The sequence below is a fragment of the Cupressus sempervirens genome, chromosome 5 (assembly GCF_028749045.1).
Source record: "Cupressus sempervirens isolate cs-2001-9-10 chromosome 5, ASM2874904v1, whole genome shotgun sequence".
Classification (NCBI taxonomy): domain Eukaryota; kingdom Viridiplantae; phylum Streptophyta; class Pinopsida; order Cupressales; family Cupressaceae; genus Cupressus; species Cupressus sempervirens.
In genome coordinates, this window is record NC_143122.1 from 117,344,079 (window position 1) to 117,366,573 (window position 22,495).

General features: G+C 34.3%; 1 pseudogene; it reads left to right on the top strand.

The window, feature by feature from the left end:
• The first annotated feature begins 366 nt into the window (after window positions 1-366).
• LOC149554792 (putative aldo-keto reductase 2) lies at window positions 367-20,971 on the top strand (annotated as a pseudogene).
• The last annotated feature ends 1,524 nt before the right edge of the window (window positions 20,972-22,495 follow it).

The following is a 22,495-nucleotide window of genomic DNA, read 5'->3' on the forward strand; positions in this document are numbered from 1 at the left end:
CTATATTTTCTATATCAATTTAAGAAGGAAACAATTTTTCAATGCATTTATTTATATATATATTAAAAGAAATTATTTTAATATATATATATATATATATTTATAAATTTTATATATATTCTTAATTAATTAGTTTATTAATACAATCTTATTATAAACAAAATGGTATTCTTTTAAAAATATATATATATAAATAGAAATTTATTAAAATCAAATCGTTGTTTCTTTAAAAAAAATATATATTCATAAAAAAATATATATATATATATATAAATTTAGTGGGGGGGAGGGATTTACCCCGTGCCCACCCCCACGGTCGGCCTAGCTGACAGTACCTACGTCGTAGGTATTGCGATAGCAGGTACAATGTACCTGCTACCGCAAGCCCTGCGTCTGCAGGACTGCGGCAGGCCGTTGGCCGAAATAGCCGACGGTATTTATACCTGGTACGTTTTATTTTTTAAATAATTTTTTAAAAATTCGTTTTGTTTTTAAATTATATTATTTACAAAAACAATGTTTATTATTAATTAAAATTTTTAATTAATAAAATTATAATATATTTTAATTAATAATAGTTTTATCTTTATTAATATTTAATAAATGAATATTAAATGCATTTAACATAGTTTGTCAATATTAATTTATTAATAATTTTGGTTTAAAATTAATAAATTAACAATTAATAAATAGATTAAAATAAGTAATTAGAACAAGTAATTATTGATTAATTTAATTAAAATTAGTTTAATTAAAGTTAATTAATAATGCATATCAAATGATTAATGGCAGATTTGGAATATTGGCTTAATGGAAGTTATTATAGAAATGGGTTAATCATAAAAGGGTAGTTGAGAAAATCGAGTTACTTGAATTTGACATTAAACTGAAACATAAACCTTACCTTAACTCAATAATATACTTTCAAATCTAATCTCTGAGACTTTGACGTTTTTCTTTGTGTTCTCTGTGTTTTGGAGTTGTTCTAGTATTGACCAGTTTAGGTTGTTACCAGAGGCTTGGGGTTGTGAATGTGATGTCATGATGATTTGGTCTTGATCTTTCTTAACCTGACCATGGTAATGTGATGAAGTGCTCTATAACATGATTGTGTTTACTGTTTGTTATTGCTTTCCAGTTTCCTTGTGGGAAGCTGAGACGTACGTATTTGAGATACTTGACTTAACCCTTTTCGAGTCTCGATCAGTTATACTTGGATTGCTTTTTAGTCGCTTGAAAGGACTGAAGTGTTTGTTATGTTCTTGATGATGTCATGTGTTGACTTGACCATTTTGGAGTCTTCGATCAGTATTGTAATTTACTATTGGGATACTTTCTGGTTGCTCATTGGAGAACCATTGGATTTTGTGACTTATCATTGATGCCTTCAGTTACTGATAGAGAACCGTCGTGATCATATGATTACTAATTGATATTATCTGTTGCTCATGAAGAACAGATGTAATTTTGTGGATTATCTTTTATGATGTTTTTCAGTTGCTTGTATAGGACTGAGGTGGTTTTATTATGATTCTTTGATTTATTATTTCATGAGCCTAGGGTAGGTTATCTATGTGTAGAGTCGGGAAGTGGCTTGCAATGGGGGTCGGAGCCCTAAGAGGCTACCTTGAGAAACCCATTGTAAGTCATTTTTAATAAGTGAAAACATTTACACTAAATGAGAGAAAATGAACCTAACAAGATAATTGTATGTTATCTCCCATGCCTTGAGTGCTAGTATAGACTAGGATGGGGTAGAGAGAACGCTTGGTTACGACCTTGCATTCCATAGTAGGCCTCGTTAGTACGAGAAGATACTAGTGGCCGTAGGATCAGTAGGGACCCGAGATTCCTAAGGGATTGCTCGGGTAACTTCTACATGACTTTTGCGATGACACTTTCTCGCTTGCATATTAGGTTTCCTACGTGTCTTGTGGTACCTCTGGGATTTAGATGTCGATCTTTTAGGAACCCTTGAGTTAGCATACTTATAGGATTTCCTGGACTTAGAGAGTATTTATGATTATAGGTTTTGTTATCCTATTTGGGACTTGAGACTATCTCCTCAGCGCGGTGGGCATGGACCATTTAGGTTCCACACAGTCGGGTGGTAGTGCTTTTACTCTTACCATTGAGATCCGTTTCGTGGTCACCGTGGCTGGAGTTTTCGTGATTGGAATTTACCTCCACTATGTTCTTGAATTATTATGATGGATGGTTAGATTTTATGATAGATGTTTTATCATTATGGATGTATGGATGTATCATGTATGGTGAATAGTTTCATATATTTTTACTGTACCTTGTATCATGGATTTGAGGATGTTGTATCTTGATCTTTACATATGTATATTATTTTAAGCCTTTCATACCCTGTAACTTGTACAGTGGATGATTGGGCATTCCGAATTAATTTTCCGAGAGGCATTTGAAATAAATGTATATTATGGACATGGGACTTTCTGATTATTCTTTCATATGTATGTGATAGTTGTTAGACTTAGAATTAATTAAATTTTAAACATGAGTCAACGTCTTGGGATCTTTAAGAAATGTAACTTACAATGTATGTTTGTCGATGATTACATGTTATTGCTTCCGCTACTATGTGTTTGATGTGTATGTTATACTTTCTTACTTTTTAAAAAAAAAATGTTTAGCAAACTTAGTAAAACTTTAGGTTAATTCTTTTGGATCCCTTGGCGGGGCGTTACAATTAAATGGAGTACTTATGTCTAATTAATTAAACAAAGTTATTTAATTAAATGAGAAGCCATTCCTAATTAATTAAATGAGGTTAATTAATTAAATAAGAAAAAGTGTCTCTAATTAATTAAAGATTATTTAATTAAATAAAAAAAGTAATTATGAGAGCATATCTCATTTTATTAAATTAAATATCTCAACAAAATCTCTCTTCAGTTCAATAAAAGGAAATTTTCAGTTCACTATTGATCAAAAATGAGTTAAATCAGTTAACTCCTTTTTCTACTCAAATTGAATCAGTTAACTCCTTATTTTACACAAATTAAATCTGTTAACTCCCTTTAATTTGAAAATCTCCCTTTATGATTGAACTTCACCTTTAATCCTGACCATTGATTGAAATCGATCTCAACAGTTGATGAATTCTAGGAAAGTCTATTTAAGAGACACTCATCTCTTCATTTTGACAGGTTGAATGAGAATTTGCATCGAATTGTTGCTGGAATTCATACTCACATTTGCTCATATTCACATACGCAAAGATCAAGTTTGACCAAAAGTTGAACAGATTTAACCACGTTTGACTTGAGTTGACTAGTTTCGAAAAGAATTTTGAAATAATTAAACAAAATTATTTAATTAAATGGAGTAATTACTTCTAATTAATTAAACAAAGTTATTTAATTAAATGAGAAGCCATTCCTAATTAATTAAATGAAGTTATTTAATTAAATAAGAAAAGTGCCTCTAATTAATTAAAGATTATTTAATTAAATACAAAAAGTAATTATGAGAGCATATCACATTTTATTAAATTAAATATCTCAACAAAATCTCTCTTCAGTTCAAAAAGGGAAATTTCCAGTTCACTATTTATAAAAAATGAGTTAAATCAGTTAACTCCTTTTTCTACTCAAATTGAATCAGTTAACTCCTTATTTTACTCAAATTAAATCTGTTAACTCCCTTTAATTTGAAAATCTCCCTTTATGACTGAACTTCACCTTTAATCCTGATCGTTGATTGAAATTGATCTCAACCGTTGATGAATTCTAGGAAAGTCTATTTAAGAGACCCTCATCTCTTCATTTTGAAAGGTTGAATGAGAATTTGCATCGAATTGTTGCTGGATTTAATACTCACATTTGCTCATATTCACATACGCAAAGATCAAGTTTGACCAAAAGTTGACCAGATTTAACCACGGCTGACTTGAGTTGACTAGTTTCGAAAAGAATTTTGAAATAATTAAACGAAATTATTTAATTAAATAGAGTACTTACTTCTAATTAATTAAACAAAGTTATTTAATTAAATGAGAAGCCATTCCTAATTAATTAAATGAAGTTATTTAATTAAATAAGAAAAGTGTCTCTAATTAATTAAAGATTATTTAATTAAATAGAAAAAGTAATTATGATAGCATATCTCATTTTATTAAATTAAATATCTCAACAAAATCTCTCTTCAGTTCAAAAAGGGAAATTTCCAGTTCACTATTGATCAAAAATGAATTAAATCAGTTAACTCCTTTTTCTACTCAAATTAAATCAGTTAACTCCTTATTTTTCTCAAATTAAATCTGTTAACTCCCTTTAATTTGGAAATCTCCCTTTATGACTGAACTTCACCTTTAATCCTAACCGTTGATTGAAATCGATCTCAACTATTGATGAATTCTAGGAAAGTCTATTTAAGAGACCCTCATCTCTTCATTTTGAAAGGTTGAATGAGAATTTGCATCGAATTGTTGCTGGTATTCATACTCACATTTGCTCATATTCACATACACAAAGATCAAGTTTGACCAAAAGTTGACCAGATTTAACAACGGTTGACTTGAGTTGACTAGTTTCGAAGAGAATTTTGAAATAATTAAACAAAATTATTTAATTAAATGGAGTACTTACACTAGTACATTTGAGACCATTTTTCGACCATTATTGGTTGAAATTTCGACCCAATTTTTGACCAAACTTCGACCAAATTTGACGAACCCATTGGTCAAAAAAATTTCGGTCGAAATTTTGACCAACCTTCTGGTTGGTCAAAATTTTGACCAATACATTGGTCGAAAAACCTCCATAGGCATGGTGCAAATTCTGTCAGGAATTGGTCGAAATTTCGACCAATGAAGGTAGAAAATTTCGACCAATAAGGGTAGAAATTTCGACCAATGAAGGAAAAAAATTTTGACCAATAAAGGTAGAAATTTCGACCAATGAAAGTCAAAAATTTTGACCAATGAAAGTCAAAAATTTTGACCAATAAAGGTAGAAATTTTGACCAATGAAGATCAAAAATTTTGACCGATGAAGGTAGAAATTTCCACCAATGAAGGTCAAAAATTTTGACCAATGAAGGTAGAAATTTCGACCAATGAAGGTCAAAAATTTTGACCAATGAAGGTAGAAATTTTGACCAATGAAGGTAGAAATTTCTACCAACAGGTAGCTGTAAAAATTTTTTCAGGCATTCTATAAAACAGTCACATGCCTTGCGTATAATATGACATTTTGCATGCATCTTGCACTCTCATCCGGCTGATGATGGATTATGGAGAGTGATCTAAAACCATGATGATAAAAAACACACAATCAAATCCAAAATGAACTTGCATTACAAATGGATTGTGGAAATCTGATATTGTTAATTTTGCATGCATGTCTACCAGGACAAATATATGTTTAAGTTGTGATTGTCCTGGTAGACATGCATGCAATTTTACCAATATGAGATTTCCACAATCCATTTGTAGTGCAAGTTCATTTTGGATTTGATTGTGTTTTTTTTAGCATCATGGTTTCAGATCACTCTACGTAATCCATCATTACCTAGATGAGAGAGAGTGCAGGATGCATGCAAAATGTCATATCATACGTAAGGCATTTGAACTGTTTTATAGAATGCCTGAAAAAAACTAACAGTAACTAATATGAAAAATATATAATTAGTTATATGATTGAGACAAATCATGTACCAGTGAGTTGGTCAAAATTTTGACCAAAAAATTTTTGACCAATGGGTTGGTCAAATTTGGTCGAAAATTGGGTCGAAAATTTGATCAATGAAGGTCGAAAAATGAACTCAAATGCACTAGTGCAAGTATGCTCGCCAAGTTGACTCTTTGAGTTTGATCATCAAGTCACCCCACCAAAGTGCCTCATCAAGGTCAGTCTTTTGGTCCGCTCATCGAGCTTGCTCACCAAGTCAGCTCGCCATGTCACATCTCTAAGTGGCCTCGCTAAGTCGGCTCGCCAACTTGCCCCACCAAGTTGCCACTTTAAGCCCACTCACCATGTTAGATCACCAAGCTGACTCCCCAAGTCAGCTCGCCAAGCTATCAATTGAAGTATGCTCACCAAATTGACTCTCTAAGTTCGCTCGCCAAGTCCACCCCCTAGGCCAACTCTCCAGGTCAGCTCACCAAGTCACCCCCACCCAGTCACCTCAACAAGTTGACTCATAAAGTCAACTCATGAAGTTGACTCACCTAGTGGTTTTACCACCTTGCCCCAACAAGTGGGCTCACTTAGTGTGCTTACAAAGTTGCCCCATAGAGTTGCTTCTCTAAGCTCGCTCACCATGTAAACTCACTTGGTTGGCACGCCAAGTTGACACTTTAAGTTTTCTCATCAAGTCACCCAACCAAAGCACCTCATCAAGGTCAGTCTTTAAGTACACTTAGTAGGTCAGCTCACCAAGTTGCTTCATGAAGTTGCCTCACCAAGTGGCCTCGATAAGTTAGCTCACCAACTTGCACCACCAAGTTGCCACTTTAAGTCGACTCGCCATATCAGCTTGCCAGGATGACTCCCATAGCCAGCTCGCCAAGCTGACAATTCAAGTATGCTCACCAAGTCAACTCTTTAATTTTGCTCACCAAGTCTGCCCCCTAGGTCAACTCTCCAGGTCAGCCCACCAAGTCACCCCCACCGATTCACCTCAACGAGTTGACTCTTTAAGTCAGCTCACCAAGTCTATTGTTCAAGTACACATGCCAGGTCAGCTCGCCAAGCCCACCAAGTCATGTCGCCAAGTCAATTGTTCGAGTACACTCACAAAGTTGACTCTTTAAGGTCGGCTCACCAAGCCAGCCCACCAATTCATGTCACCAAGTCGCCTCACCAAGTTGGCTCGCCCACATGTCCCACCAAGTCCTCAAGTCTGCTCGCCAAGCTGACAATTCAAGTGTGCTCACCAAGTCGACTCTAAGTTTTCTCACCAAGCCCATCCCCTAGGTCAACTCTCCAGGTCAGCTCACCAAGTTACTCCCACCTAGTCACCTCAATGAGTTGACTCTTTTAGTTAGCTCACCAAGTCTACTGTTCAAGTATGCATGCTAGGTCGGCTCGCCAAGCCAGTCCACCAAGTCATGTCACCAAGTCGATTGTTCAAGTACGCTCACAACATTGACTCTTTAAGTTCGCTCATCAAGTCACCCCACCAAAGCACCTCATCAAGGTTAGTCTTTAAGTCTGCTCACCAAGTCAGCTCGCCAAGTCACCGCACCAAGTTGACTCACCTCTTGCCTCACCAAGTGGACTCACTAAGCCAGCTCGCCAACTTGCCCCACCAAGTCGACTGTTCAAGTATGCTCATCAAGTTGACTCTTTGAGTTCGATCATCAAGTCACCCCACCAAAGTGCCTCATCAAGGTTAGTCTTTAGGTCCGCTCATCGAGCTTGCTCACCAAGTAAGCTCGCTATGTCACATCTCTAAGTGGCCTCGCTAAGTCGGCTCACCAACTTGCTGCAACAAGTTGCCACTTTAAGCCCACTCACCATGTTAGATCGCCAGGCCAGCTCCCCAAGTCAGCTCGCCAAGCTGCCAATTGAAGTATGCTCACCAAGTCGACTCTCTAAGTTCACTCACCAAGTTTTCCCCCTAGGCCAACTCTCCAGGTCAGCTCACCAAGTCACCCCCACTTGCACCACCAACTCGCCACTTTAAGTCGACTCGCCATGTCAGCTCGCTAGGCCAACTGCCAGGCTGACTCCCCTAGTCAGCTCGCCAAGCTGACAATTCAAGTATGCTCACCAGCTAGACTCTTTATGTTTGCTCACCAAGTCCACCCCTTAGGTCAGCTCACCAAGTCACCCCCACCTAGTGGTTATTGTGAACAAACCAATATGGATCATAAGAGAAGTGATTATAGATTATTATGAAAGGGTGTGACTGAAAAGAGAGATAACTCACGTCATTTACGACATGACTAATCATTTCTAATGAAAGTTGTAAAAAGGTAGTTCTATCATTCAACTCAGGATGATTGGAAGAACTTATTATATTTTTTATCTCACAATGATCGCTCTGTAAGAGAGCATATTGCCTTTGGGACCCATTCAGTGCAGGCATATAAAGTCTACCATCAGAAATGGCATCATCTTTGAGTATATTTATATTGTCATATCAGGCAACTTATCACATTATTTAGAGCATAAATATAAAGTTATATCAAAGACGGCATGCATATTTGCAAATTTTTACTTGTATATCAGACACAACGAACAGTACAAGGTACTGAAAATTTCCTTAGTCATTGCATGTAATTTCCTGTATATCAGAAATAGAAAATATATATCATCTTGATTGTTATGCAATCATAATTATTTTGATCTGAACCATACTGTATATGCATTTGGAATTAAGAGTCATTCAAATATTACTTTAATACAAGAAACTATTTCTATATACATTGAATTGTGAAGAATTCAAGTAGTATCTCATAATAAAAAACATAAGGAAATTACAACCACCAAATTATGTGACTGAGAAGTGAGTCTGTAGAGTCTGCAGTTGCTCATTTTACTATAGACAACATTTTCCTAAGAAGCTTTACCCTAGTCAGGAATTGATACTCCAATGACACATACTCACAACCACTAGTTTTCTGTCCACCAGGGTCCCTGCCAATATTTGAAGGTTGCATATGATGCATGACTACTACTAGTATTTTCTCCACAAAAATAAATTCATGTTGTCATAAAAGCTATTGTCAAGTAACATCCTAGAAAATCTCGTGCCTCTAAATTTCTAATCATGTCTGTATATGTCGGATCCCAATTGTGACAGTCGCAAATAACACATTACATATCTTCCTAGAATGTTCTTGATAGGAAGAGATCCCTTGTTTTAAAATAAGACAAATCAGAATCAGTCCATTTAAAAGTCAGATATACAAATATAGGTGGCACACAGTCTATTAGAAACTCAAGCTTCCACTCTACTTACCAAACATGAGAGTCACAGTTGTTGTTCCAGTTATCACCCATCACAAAAACATAGCCATGAGGCACATGCTGCAAATGGATATAACATGAAATGTAGAGATTTTAGTTAGCTTTATTGATCATGTAATCAATGAATAAAAAAAGGATATGTGATGTGTGAAACCTCTATCTTTATGGATATTGTAACTTTAATTCCCATATGAGTATTGTTTCCAATGTATCAAATTATGTTAATTTATCAGGATTCAACTGCGAGGAGGGTTTGAGTCAAAACTTATACATTTAGCATATTTTGCAGTGGGACCATTGTCTTCTACACCCAATATAAGATGTAAACAAGCTCTACACCATATGCAACAAGAACATAAAAATATAATTTCTTGGATTCAATCAACACTAAAGAAAACTTGCATATTTAATTGAAACTACTTTGAAGCCTCTATGATAAACTTGTAAATCTTTAAATGGCACTACAATTTATTACTGAGAGACTTGGTCCAGAAAGATAAGATGGATGACTGAATAGATTTTCCCCAACTAACAATTTGCTTTTCTGAGACTTCAGGAAATGCTATCAAGATCCTTTACAAATCAAAATTGGGGCAATTATATTATTTGATGAGAACCTGACTTTGCCCTCAATAATTAGACATTTTTCCTTTCACAAACTCTTTACATTCTTAATTTTGACTCCTTAAACATAGACATAGCTCTGATTTTCATTGTTTCCCACATCAAGGTAACATCAATGGCCATAAGCAGTGATGTTCAAATTAAATTTAAAAAGGACCAATAATTATGGCAAGGTAGTTAACTAAGTCCAACCTCAAGCCTTCCTCCAACAAAACCTAATATGACATCCATAACTTGATTTTGGAGTAAAAATAATGACTATTACAGCACTATATATTTCTTTCACAAAAAAATACCAACAAGATAGGTATCAAATGATAGTGGTCATGAATAAATTTGTCAAGATGCCAAATGCATCTAGTCACCATATACTCTAAAAGCTTAATTGCCCTGAGACAAGATTTGTGGGCAGGAAAATAGCCAGTATACAAATTGAGAAGAATTGAAATATTAGGCAGAATCTACAAAATAACATATCTGAGTACCCCATGAAAAGTAAACTAGATTTCAAAAAGTTTACTATCAATATGTATGGCATGTGCCATATAGCAAGCAACGTAGTAGCATCCCCAACACAAGTGGTAATTCTGTGGGAAGGAACACTGATATCAAATATAAAATTTGATAAGAAAGAGACAAAACTCATTTTGATATTTCTTATGAAGGCTTGACCATGAAATCGTAATAGGGGAACCCATATCAATTGGACCATCAAATTGTGAGAATACTTGCTCAAATACCCAACAAATCACAAACTTTCCAACAAAATCAAACTCTTTGCGAAAATAAGGTTGGGGACTTATCTAGGCATGTGTGCAATTGTGTTAACTAATCAAATATTGTTATACAATAATACATTGCAATTTTGGCTTGTAGAAGAATATTAAATGGGTTGGTGGTAAGAAACTCTTTCAAGTTACTCTTGATTACATGTATGCTTGACTAACCTCTACGGATTGGTGCAATTAATTGAACCTCCTATGCGGTCTTCATGATTCTAGGAATGTTTGGGCTAAGAGACAAGAATTTGGTCTAATTATCTACCTAAAAAGTTATGTCCAGATGGCGACTCCTATTCTTTATGCTAAGTGTCAGAGAAGTCTTTCAAAAGGTGCAAGTAAATGTTAGAGGTATTATCTTTGAGACAAACTCTATTCAAACAATTTGATGCAGCTTAGGCATATAGCTTGTGCCAGCCCTTGCAAAGAAATGGTTATTTAAAAATTTTGAGCCAATGATACTATTGTAGGCTTAGAAAGTATATGTTGGTTTTCTTAGATCATATCTGTACAGAATATTCCTTTGCTTCAACTATTTTTAGTTGCAGAATGTAGCTAGGAGTAGAGAAAAATGGCATCACTAACAAACAAAATAATCTCAATATATTTTTCTCTACATGGATGGTTCCTCAAATATGATGATCCCTCTCAATATCTGCTATAATTTTTCTTATCATTTTGGTTTCGAGTTATTGTGATTGAATATTCATTAAAAACATATATTAAAATGCAAGTGCAATTCTGTTTGACAACAAAAATGAACAGCATATATCTTCACAATAAAATACTATTATAAAGAACAATAAGCAGATATGAAGCTTCTAAATATAATGGAGGTTACAGATCTACTGTAACAATTCTCCCTTTATATGAAGCTGTATATAGATATAAACATTATAAGAAATTAAATATATTATTCAATTACTATGAAAACAAACATTTCACTTAACAAAAACTAATATATCAAGTACCTCCATTTGAAGAAAAATTATCACTTGTTGCTCGAACATCATGGATACTTAATTGATGAGTAAGTCTTGACAATAAAGATGCCTATTTTTTGAATCTCTCACATTTCCTTTTTGCATTCTGATCTTCTTGGAGAAGTTCTTCAATCTTTGCTATACTCTAAGAGTTGTTTGAAGTAGAATTGAAAAATAATATATGAGGAACATAGAAAACAAATATAACTAGTACCATAGCCATATTAGCCACATGTAATTAACGTTCACCTGACAGAGCTATAAAGTTGAGTCAGCATTTCCTCTTTGGCTTTCTCAACTTGGCAGAGCACCACAACCTGTCAATCATTGAAGGACAAGTTAATACTCATGAGAACCATACAGAAGAATGCCTATTTATGTAGTGCTTTAATGCAAGGATGTTCTAAGGTTCTTACTTTGGGTACATTTGCAGCAAGACTATTCAGAACAGCTTCCACATAACCACATACTTCTTGAGACATCAACCTCAACTCCTCCTCTGGATCAACTAGTCACCTGGCCATTGTATCCTAATTACAAAGAACATGAATAAACTAAACATTAGCTTTGCCTCAGTATTTAATTTGTGTCTTGTTAGATAAATGAAGATGCATCATGATCAATCAACCTTACAGAAGGAAAAAACCATTCCTAGCATTTTCATTAAATAATTAATAGAAAACCAGCACAAATGTTTTTTACCACATTACATAAGTTTGTTTTAAGAATGCAGACTGTAAAGCATAGAGCTACTACAATTTTATTGTAAAGCAACTATGAGAAATAAATTGGCACATTGTTGAAAAGTCATCTGAGCTCCATATGAATGGATATTCCTAATAGTACATGAGTCTGTGTCTCATCTCACATTCAAACTCAGTGACCTTCATTACCTAAGTTGAATTCCTTCTAAAAGGTAGCAACTAAGAGATAAAAAGATTTGTATGGTTGATAATTGACAATAGTTCCATAGGAAAGACTAAAGGGGAATATGTTTTTCCATCTCACATTCAAACTAAGGTTTTGCATATCATCTCCACAGTTTCTGTTTATCACTTCGGCTAAGATATATTATAATATTAATGAAGTTGCACAGACCATAGTCAACGTACCTGGTCCATTAAGAAATTTATCAAATTAACTAAAACATTTACAAGGTAGTTATCTTGAACTAAGATACATGGCATGTACATAGGCAGAGATTTTTAATTTTTTACATTAAGCTTCTTAACTATAAAGGTCAAAACTCTGCATGAGCATCCTATACTGTATTTCAATATAGTTATGCATTTATTGAGCTATCTTATTATTTTAGTTAGATACCTAAGTTACTTGCAGCAAAAAAATGCCTTCCAGTTGATGTCAAAAGAATTGACAAAATATGCAAGCTCATCATCCTTTATCTGCAAGAGTCATTCAATGAAAATGTCTCAAGCTACCAACTAGTAGCTTGTATAATATTTCTGCACTTTGATTCTCATTCAGCCACCTCAAGCTACAAGAGCCTCTTCTCATATAAAAAGAATGTTGCCTTTAAAAAATTAAGTTATGCCTCTCAGAGCTTGATTCTATTCTAGGCTATGGCAGCCTCATGATCACATACCTGTATGCCATAGAGATGTGTTAAAGAGACATCATACTAAGACAACTTTGTAGTCTACTACTCAAACCACAATAAGGTCTCACAAACAAAAGATTAGACTTTACTATTAGAGACTAAAATTTTACAGTAAAAAATCTAACAATTATACTTACAATTTAATAATAGGATGAGCCATGGCCACCTAAATATCCACCACCCATGCCACAACTTGAATACAAAGATGAGTAAGAACCTCCACCAATTTGAATACAACAAGAACTAGTTAATATTGTTACAAAATTAAACAAATCAAAACAGAAAGATATCAAGTTACATACATTAGCACCGCTAGATGAAAAATAGTCAAACACATCACAACCTTTGTTTTCACGCTGAGAAGATGCAGCATAGGAGATGACAAAATAAAGGAATTAAGTCAGTATTTATCTTCATCAAGCAATAGGCATACACATGATAGTTTCTAAACTGTAAATTGTGTTGTCTTCAATCAGAGGTTGATGTGGATTTTGTTTATGGATGCATAAAACTCATTACAACTACCAACAAGAGGAAAGGAGGAGCTCAAGTAGTTCATATATAGGCTTTCATCAGCATCAAACACTTTATGTTGTATGGGTAAACCATTCAAAGGGATAGTTAGCATGACATCTTCAAACTATTCATCATGTAGATTGTAAAGCAATAACCATCACAAGATTATCCATGATCAAATGGTGAAGGATCCTCAGTGTGACATCTAGTATTGAGCAATCATTCCTAGATGAAGGAAAGTACTCATATTAGAGAATCACAACTATGGATAAATCGTCATTTAGAACTATTTTCACTAGTATCTAAGATATCAATCTGCATCATACATGGAAGAAGTTGAAGAGCAGTCAATACACATCAACATCATGAGAAGAAGTGATTTGGTTAATGAACCAATTACTAAATCAATATGGAGTGATACATAATAGCAAATGAGGAATCCATAATGGGTATTCCGGTTCCCAAGTGCTGATAAGTATGATAGCTACTATGAAGACCAAAAACCAAGTAATAATTGATCAATGATCATATGTATATCCAATGATGGTCCATGATTACTATGTAACAGGATGATACACAAATCAGGAGAAGTTGTATCAATAAATATAAATAATCAAGAGGACATCAATCAACATATGACTGAGCAATAATAAGCATGCAACACTCATAACCAATACCAATATAGAGGAACAATAATTATGTTATGATAATTATTAAGTGAAAAAATGACAAACTTTGAGATCTATTGAACCAATGAACCATATTATTATACTAGCTCATAGGAATTTCTAAGGCAATGCTCACTCTTCTCTTTTCTCCATGACTGATTCCTCTCAGGTGCCAGATTCCTATGGGAGTGTTGGCACATTCCTAAAGACCCATATAATATCAACCAATCAACAAGCCCTTTGTAATGAAACACGTGGGCCTTATATGACCAAATCAAGCTTAAACTAGATATAATAATGCCTATAATCAGGCCTACGATAAAACATGAAGCTCAAAACTCGAGATTGGAGCCTAAAAATTATTTAAACAGCCTCTGGGTCTAATGAATGGACCTGATCTAATTAGAAAAGTCCATAATTCAATGTATAATGGGCTTGATTAGGCTCCAATAGCTGACATACAGGCCTAATTAGGCCTAGATCCAACTGGCTAGGGCTTTAAAATATAGGGTGTGAATTTGGGAACATATACCAGGCTAAGTTTGAGATAGATCTAACCTCAAAAGGGTAACATGTGGGCCTCGGCCTAGAACATAAAACATATAGGCCTTAGCCACATGAAATAAGACCCAAATCTGGGCACAAAATTCATAAACAAGGACCTAAACTAGATCCAATCCAAACATGTCGCCTCAAATCTACAAGGTGGATCCTAATCGGCAAGGTGATGGAAAACTAAAAGTTTACCAAAACAAAGAACATTTTTAAATAGAAGAGAGACAAGGGATGGAAAACTAAAATTTTACCAAATTATGGTTCACTAATATTTATAGCCATTATCTTTTACCATTACTATGTCTCTGTTGTATAGAGTTGTGAGAAAAACCAGTTGAGTCATTGTCTTTACCTTCAAAATTCCCCTCACCCATGGACTTACTTGGAGTAATGTGCATGTTTTTCAAGCTGGAAATCCTACTTCCAATGCAAGAGGACTTCTCTAAAGGTAAGTTCAGCATTTTGGACATGGGCATTAGAGCTGAGATACTATGTTCCTAGCTTGACTTTTGACTATATGAAATGATTCCTGAGACAATTTGGCTCAGACACAGAGAGAAAATTGGGACTTGAATTAGAGTTGATAGTCTTGTTTCTGGCACGGGCATCCTTGAACCTAAGGAGGAGCATCTTGGCAGTCTCTTTGCCCCTCAAAAGGCAGGCTGCTTCATCCTTTGCAGTGTCAAAGGTGCCCAACAAACTGATCTTTTGAATGTTGTCTTCTATCTCTGCAACCCATCTCCTTGATGGCCTTTGTCTAATAGTAAGACCATTAGTTCTGATAGAAGAACCATTTCCTATAAGAAATATGTGTTGACACCAATAATATCATATCTGATTCTCATCATGCTGAATATACATGGTTTAATCTTCAAAACATTTGTGGAGTTCAAGGATTGCTTCTTCTGTCAGTTTAATGTTTCCTTGTTTAGCTTCTTCTTAATCAGAATACCAGCAATCTGTTGAAGTCAGTTTCTCAGTGAGATATTAGATGATACACATTTTATTATCCTTTTCTTTTTGGCCCACTACCAAGAAATCTCTCTTCCAATTGTGGTAAAACTTCGTACATCCCGGGTAGGCTTAACAAAGCAAGGTTTCATAGACCAAAAAGCATGTAGAAGCCCAAAAACAATTCCATAAAGGAAAAAGCATTCCAGCCTAGCATGTATAGAAGATATAAAATATTAATTGTGAGCTGTATTATTTCTTGAATTTCTAGAGCCCTATATGATTTACTCTATGTTCTTCAGATTCGTATATTTGCACTTGTTTTTCTCATCAAACTCATTCTTTGAATATCGTGAATAACCTTCTTTTCTTTGCACTTAGTTAGAGCAGCATCTTATTGTTGGATTAATTGTCAACATTTTCTTTTGAAATTTATGAGATGGCTTAACTCTTTAAGTTCGCTCACCAAGTCCGCTCGCCATGTCGGCTCGCCGAGTCAGCTCACCAAGTCACCCCTCCAAATCACTTGAAGCAAAGAAAAATTTGGTGTATTGTGCAAGCCTAAATAATGCTATCATTTTATATTTATAAAAACACTTACTTGGAAACATAACAAAGTGTTCTCCCCTTAGATTACTTCCCATTTAACAAACCAAGGAAAATGCAATAGATATATTTATCAACAAAGAAATAACATCAACGAGAGTAACCATGCCATCTACAACAACTACAAGATGATAGATGTCCTGCCATTCTCATGGCCCAAGGGGCCATATGACTTGGACACTCATTATATGCCCTTGAGTTTAATTGAGGAGGATAGTCTCAACTCTCCCAGCATCCTATCAAGCTTTTCCACCGAATCATTAATATGGTCAGCTATTAGAAGTATGCAGTGAAATGGATACAAGTGAATTTAGGGTGTTCTATTTTCAATATCATTTGTATAATGATCATAAATCCTTGATACAATTTTCTCTAAATTGAATTGCAATTACGTATTTTAAATATAGAATACTATTTATAAATAACTTGTGTTGTGGGACTTGTTATTTTTGGGCAAAATCCAATATATCCCATAAAGAGATCATTATGCTGCTTGTGCAGGAGCCCCATCATTCTGAAGAATCATACCATTTTTGGTAGGCACCTAAAAGGCAATTTCCATAAGGAGTTGATGCATTCCATTGGTTAAGATAAAAACTTAAAATAGATGTTTGAGGAGTGACTGCAGAAGATACTTGAGCAACCGTAACACAATTATTGTTGTTTTCTGGAAAGCCTTAAAGCATCTACAAATGTAGCAAACTGAGGCAGGAAATCACATTTTAATATGCAATAACAAACAATTCATGCAATAACAAACAATTCATGCACTCTCTCAGGTTACCATACTCAAGGCCCTAGAGCCACTGGGCTCTAAAATGACAAATAAAACTTCAAACTAAGAACATGCAGCATGAAATTAATTACTAACTAATGTCATTATGCCAACATCACTGCTGCACTACATCCTGGAATAGTTTAACAATATACACTACTTCCAAATGGCATTTAAAGTATGCGAGCTAGAAAGCAAATCTAGGTAACAAAAATGAGGGTCAATCTCAAGGTCAATGTTTTACCCTGCCATTGGGCAGAGTCAGTCAAATATATTCAACCTGCCCTTGAAAAACATGAGATTTGTTGAACATCCTTAAGATTCATTTTTTTTTTTTCCTTACCTGTAACTCATGGTATGCAGAATAATATTGTGGATATCTTCCATTTGACCCCCCAAAAGCTTCCTGCCATGTATCTAGTAGGACCAAGATCTTTTCTCTAACATTTAAATCAAGCTACAAAATAAAATACAAATAAAACCCACATAAAGGATTGCTGAAAATATGCACTAAGAGCACAAACCAAAAATTGTTTAAGCTACAACCCAGAAAAACATGTGCAAGTTACACAAAAGCTTTTTTTACAGACCTTTTTCTTTACTATCTTGACCATTTCATGTAGCACATCTCTCTCGGCAACTTGCAAGTGAACAGTATCACCACAATTTTTTGTAAGTGTCTCTAATAGCTGCAAAAATAACCAGGCAAATATTAAATCAAAGTTATCCATCAAAGTCAATCATAAATGAATTCTTACTATAGTAAATTTTTTGCACTCAGAATTCAACCAAATATCTCAGTAATGATAACTTAAAATAAATCAAAATGTATATAGAAATTTATAATATTATTCAATACTAACCGTCAGAGAAAGAATTTGGATCTTAGGATTCTTATTGGCAATGTGTTTCTTAATTGTTTTGATTACTTCCTTTGCTTGTCTGTTCCAACACAATCATATTGACCAATATAGACCCTTCATTACTATCACCATATCCAAATGTCCATTTATAAGAAAGAACTTAGAAGAAAGAGTTGTTAACCTGGTTTATAAAAACCATACCAACGTCTCTTATGCAAACTCTATTCATATAACAAAGATGGGATTACATTCTCCGAACATGGACTACCATTAATGCATAATACAGAGCAACTACCAATCAAATAATGTCAAATTGGATTTACAAAAGAGGATAACAGTGTATCAATATTTGCAAAGCATAATCAAGAAATCTGAACCTAAGGTGGATTAAAGCAATTTAGCATGATTCTATGCCTTGTAACTCAGAGATGAAGGTATTTCCAAATATTTTGTATGACTTCTCATGTTAGACAAAAGATTATACAAACACATCTTATAAATATAGCCAAGATAGAATATATGACAAAAGGAGTAAGATTTCTTTGTGCCATTCAAGGTTCTTGGATAGGCAGCATGAATAAAATGAAATGCTTTCATTTCCTTAAAAATTCTTGAAATCCATGTTTGATTGTGACTACCATACATGTTGATCAGAGCATGCCTGGCTCCCAGTTACTGCTATGATATAGTTTAAGATTACTGCTGTAACTGATAAGTGGTGATGTAGATGAGCAAATTTGGATAACAGTTTCTATATGTTAGGTGTCAAGAAGCTTCACTTTACAATTTAAAAAATGGTTCTACCATACATGCTATTTTATTTTGTGTAATCTTGGAAATCATTGGATCATTCATGTAAAAAAACCTAACAAGCTCTCTTGTGTGTTTATACTTAAGTTCTAACGTTTCTTTTCCAGCCTGCACTAGAAGACTCTTCTGAAAAGTAATTCAACATTATAACATAATTATGAGCTGCGAAAGCATCAACTGTACCAAATCCTTACATAGCTCAAAACTATATAACCCATCACTGAAAAGTGATCAATATTACTCAAAAAATGCATTTGTTAAAACCATTGATTGATCAAACGATGCACATCTTGTTTCCAGCTCGTACTGTTTCCATTTCTTGATCTATTAATTCTCTGAGCTTGATTGTTCTAACACCATGCATAATGCTTTTATTGTTCCTTCCTAAATAGGCTCTGAAAGGTATCAGAGAGAAGGTGCATATTGTAACTAAGTTTGGATTGACTTGGAGTAATGGAGAATTTGGTGTGAAGGGAGATCCTGCATATGTCAGGGCTGCCTGTGAAGCAAGCCTCAAGAGCCTTGATATAGACTACATTGACCTTTATTACCAGCACAGGGTGGATATTACTATACCCATAGAAGCTACTATAAGTCTTCGGATTCCAAACCCTTAACCTTGCACCAAAATACTATTTTGTCATGGCGCTGTAAGTTTTAAGATTCAAAATCTGTACTACTGTGACAGGTTTTTTATTTTAATCTTATTTATAAAATTTTGGGCCATGGTTTTTCTCCAAAAACTACATAGTTGAATCTTGAATTTGATTTGATGTGAGAAATATATTTTACATATGAATTCTTGAGATTGATAAGTATGAAATATTTTCTACAGCAAGTCAAATTGTGATTTTACTACAAGGATTCAACTATGTGGTTTTCTAGTGAAACACATTGACACAAGTTATTTTAATAGTGGTTCAAAAGAACTCATTTTTCATAAGAATGAATGGAACATGTAGTACTCATTACATTTAGATGATGTTCATAAGGTGAAGCATTAAGCCTTTCCAAAAGGTCACTAAGTGCAATACTACTCCAACTTATTGTCATGAGAGATGAGTTCTTATGAAGTCAATGTAACATGAGTCAATGAATTTGTCTCAGAAACAACAAAATAAAAATTTCAAACCTCTAATTTCACTAGAAAATATGTGTCTAATAATCAAGGTTGTATGGCTTTGGAGGGCAAGATTGTATCCCTTTGGCTCTTTACCGACACCTAGCAAAACATAAGAAATCTGATAACAAGCAAATCAATTTTCATTTTATACAAATGGGTGAACTAAAGAAGTTGGTAGAAGAGGGAAATATAAAATATGTGGGTATGTTTGAAGCCTCTGCTTTAGAAATCCATAGGGCCCATGCAGTGCATCCAATCACTGTTGTGCAGCTTGAATGGTCTCTCTAGAGTAGGGATTCTGAGGCCCAAATTATTCCCACCTCTAGGTAAACGTTGTGAAGATATAATACCTCAACAGTCAGTGATTCAATGTTTAATTTATAGATTGCAGAGAACTGAGAATAAATATTTGTGAATTGGGTTCACAGTATATACCAAAAGTTGAAGTTTTTAATAAGATTTTTTTTGAACTTTGTTCCATTTGAACTTAGATAAGGAATACAAGCTTACTTATATTTATTTTATTTCATTTTATTCCATTCATAGGAAGTTTGGGATTGGGATTGTTCCATACAGTCCTTTAGGCATGGGTTTCTTCAGCACAGGAGGAAAACTTCTTCAAAGTGTGACAGATAATGACTTCATAAGGTAAAGGATAGGATTTTTGTTTTCCATTTAATAATTGTACCATTTTAAAGATGATCTGATGTTGAGTTCAAACATTGAGACTGAACAAAAAAGTAAAATCTAAACAAAAATCTACATGAAAAGATTGACAATAAAGGTGAAAATTAATTTGATTTGATTTTTCATTGTTGATTGTTTCATATCATAATAATTGATCTGTTAAACAGGGGAATCCGAGGTTTTAAGGTGAGAATCTTGAGTGGAACCAAGATCTATTACTAAAGCTAAGTAAGATCAGTTTAAGAAAAGGGTGCAGCCCAAGCCAGGTTGCTCTTGCATGGGTTCAAGACCAGGGAAATGATGTTGTGCCCATTCCTGGAACCACCAAGATGAAGAACCTGGATGATAATATCTTCTCTCTCGGTAAAATTGATAGCAGATGACATGAATGAAATCAAAGCCATCTTTCCTATAGATGCTGTAGCTGGAGATCGACACAGAGCTGTTGAATTGCAATTGACCTGAATAAATTTAGAAATGTTCCCATACAACACTCTCCATTGAATTAAAGCACATAAATGTTTGTGTTCCAGAGCAGAACATTTGCAATTGAGCTAGATGAATAAAGGGCTCTAAAGAGTTAGCAGCGTTAAAAGAAAAGAATCTAAATAAATGGATTTTTTAGCCTTGTACTATATTAGTTATAAATGCTTATTATTGAAAATGTAGTATTTTTAAAGTCTATTAATAGAGTATTTTCAGAGCCTATTAATAGAGAGCTTTTGGTAAATGACTCTATAAAGAGTTTTATAAACCCGATGGAAATATATTTCGTTAATAGTAATGATACTGGCATTTTAACATTTATGCATGACAATATTTATGGACTAGTGATAAACCCAAACCCTTCCACATGGATCTTAAGTAGGAGTTAGTAATAAAGATCCAATAAATGAGTCATAATGTCTCCAAGGTTCTCTCAGAGACTTCAATATTCAACCATTGTTACTCCACATAACTTGTGGGCTTGGACATCAGGATAAAAATATGCCATTTATTATCAGTGCATGCCAAGGATACATTAGAGGTTTTCACCCCATATGTCAACAAATTCACGTTTCAAAGAAGATAATCTAGAATGTCCATCCAGTGCCAATTACATGTTTTATTATCAAGACAAAGCACAAGAACCCGTAGCTACAAATAAATCCAAATTTCCTTGAATTTCCTTGAAACAATATGAAACACACTCAGAGAAGTGGTATAACATTGAATAAGACCCATATTACATTACAAAAACCATATAAAAATCTCAAAGTCTTTCTAATACAAATTTCAAACTCATTTATGATCATATTAATTTAAACAAAAATAAGTATATAATGGTAAGAAGTTGCATGCAAAAATTATTTTTAATATTGCATTCAAATTCATTGATATGCACAGAAGTAGTGCCATGTAGAGTGCAGGAAGGGTCTACGTTGTATGGGTATGTCTCTCTTGATACAGAGGTGTGACACCTGAGAAAGAAATGGTAGCCCTCGTTCACTATGTTGTGTACACAGATGTCACTTTTCTTGATACTTTAGAGTCTTAAACACTAATAAAATTATTGTAGGGAAAGTCAGTCAACTTACTAAATCTATTATGACACCTCCATTCTAAACGGCATTATCATATTAGACTTTGTGATCCAACGTGTTGAAGAAATTACCTTAATAATGAAGAATTAATACAAGTGATGTTGCAGGTGTAGTGGGATTGCTTCCAAATTTTGACTCTTCCACAATACCACTCTAAATATATAGTCAATGTCTAGTTCCTTTGTGCTCATTCCATTAGGAAGACTCCAGTCGAAGGAATGAACCAACGAAGACAAAATTAAATGAAGCATCTTATCAGCCAAAGGAAGCCCTAGGCATATTCTTCTCCCTACTCCAAATGGTATAAGCTCAAAATCTTGTCCCTTAAAGTCCAAAGTAGCTCCCTCTCCCTCCAAAACCTCTCTCGCATAAATTTGGAAGGCTCCTTCCAACACAACAGGATCCC